Source organism: Gossypium hirsutum, chromosome A10 (assembly GCF_007990345.1).
Source record: "Gossypium hirsutum isolate 1008001.06 chromosome A10, Gossypium_hirsutum_v2.1, whole genome shotgun sequence".
Lineage (NCBI taxonomy): Eukaryota > Viridiplantae > Streptophyta > Magnoliopsida > Malvales > Malvaceae > Gossypium > Gossypium hirsutum.
Window position 1 is genome coordinate 100097189 of NC_053433.1, and position 2088 is coordinate 100099276.

At 30.8% G+C, this 2088-nt stretch overlaps 1 pseudogene; it reads left to right on the forward strand.

Moving 5' to 3' along the window:
- Positions 1-911: 911 nt before the first annotated feature.
- LOC107895973 (pathogenesis-related protein STH-2-like) lies at positions 912-1730 on the forward strand (annotated as a pseudogene).
- The last annotated feature ends 358 nt before the right edge of the window (positions 1731-2088 follow it).

Sequence of the window (2088 nt, forward strand, 5' to 3'; positions counted from 1 at the left end):
GATTCTCATGATATATGACTATTATCCTTTACACTTTTAGCGGGGCTAAATGTATATCATAGCACGTCATATTAATAGAAAAGAGGATCTCTCCTGTAAATACCTTGAAAAATGAGGAAGAAATGATCGACCCATTATGCCCTAAAGTTACTTTGAGCAATTGTCTTCTCAGTCAACTTGTCTTCATCCCAGATCTAACTCTCGACCTCCTCTACAGTACCATGATCCCCTCCTTAACCTTCTCCCTTACTGTACATTGTATAAATAAGAGTAAAAAAACATCTAGCATATTTAAATATATTATATTCAACTACATGTTTCGCAGGCTACTTGATTTCTACATAATATTTAAACATATTATATTCTATTTTGTTTACTTTTTCTCACTTTGATAATAAACTAGTTTTTCTTTCTTTTGCTAAGATAATAAACTAGTTAATCCAAGTTGCATTCGTTTTATTCTATTGAAAGTTCACTGTCTGTTTTCATATGGTATTGATTAACATTACATTTAAAAAAGAAAAGAATTTTAACTAACCCAATTTATTTTGAATTTAATAAAAGCAATCCATAAAATAATAATACATAAGTTTTAATGAATGCTGATAAAAACCGTCTACACATCAAATTAATTGAATCCTGGGTCTCTATTTTATCATTCACTCTATATTTTAAGTAAGCATTATTGAAAACAATAAAATAAATAAGTAGAAGACAAACTGATACTATATTTGAAGTCATCAATGGGATATTTACTAAGAACTTCTGGGATGCTTATTTTGACTAGTACCAATTCAATGAAAATTAATAACAATGTTGGATATAAAATCCAAATTAAAAAATGAGAATAATAATTTTTTACGCTTCAAGTTCAGCTATAAATAGCATCCTAGTTCTCTATCATCTCACACCTCAACCACTCCATCATCCACCTCTTCTCTTCTTTGAACTCAAAGTCTCAGCTAATATTAGAATCATGGGTGTTGTCACTTATGACTATGAATCTATCTCCCCAGTCGCCCCTTCCAGGCTTTTCAAGGCCTTTACTGTTGAAGCTCCGAACGTTTGGCCCACGGCTGCACGTAATGCAGTCAAGAGGATTGAGGTTGAAGCCAATCCTAGCTCTGGAGGTATCGTAAAAATCAACTTTGTTGAAGGTTAGTTCTTTCATTTTCACTTTCATTGGCCTTTCTTTAGCTTGTTTTACACGAGTATGTTGGATAACAAGTATTTATTTCTTTAGGCCTTCCATTCCAATATATGAAGCACCAGATCGGAGGACATGACGAAAATAATTATATAATTACAGTTTAATAGAAGGTGGGCCTTTGGGGGACAAGCTTGAAAAAATTAGCTATGATAACAAATTTGAGGCAGCTGCAGGTGGAGGAAGTATTTGCAAGAGCTCGATGAAATTTTACACTGTTGGGGACAATGTAATCACTGAAGATGAAATCAAGGCTCTCATTAAAGGAAGTGAGGGAGTTTACAAGCCTGTTGAAGCTTACCTCTTGGCTAATCGCGAAGCTTGCAACTAGGATATTGGTTGCTTTGAATTCTCATGCTTGCTTTTAAAGAGAGATCAGATTTTAATGGTGTGCTTTTGATATTTTCTTCTTTGTCTTAAAACCTATATTGTCTTCCGATTGTTTTAATAAGAGTGGTTGTGGCGGAATCAAGCTTTGATAATCTTTGACATATGAAATAAACAAATATATAAACGGGCAAAAGTAATAAAAGCTTTACTTGGTATATATTTTACAGTTTTCATGACAGACTACAATTTTTTTCTACACTAAAATTTCGATAAATGAATATTCGATAAATTAATAATCTTAGTTAGATAATAAATTTTTTGAGTCCCGACTTAAGTCAAGAGGATAAAATAATAATCTAGCTAAATGCATAATATAATAATTTTTAGAAAAAATCTTTAAAGGCCCAATGAAAATATAAAATAATAATTCATTAAATATATTAAGATTTTTATATACAATACATAAAACTAAAATGTTTTCTATATAATTCTTATTTTTTTCAATTTTATTCTTTGCTAAAATATGCATCTATAGTTAACTACTTCTTCTT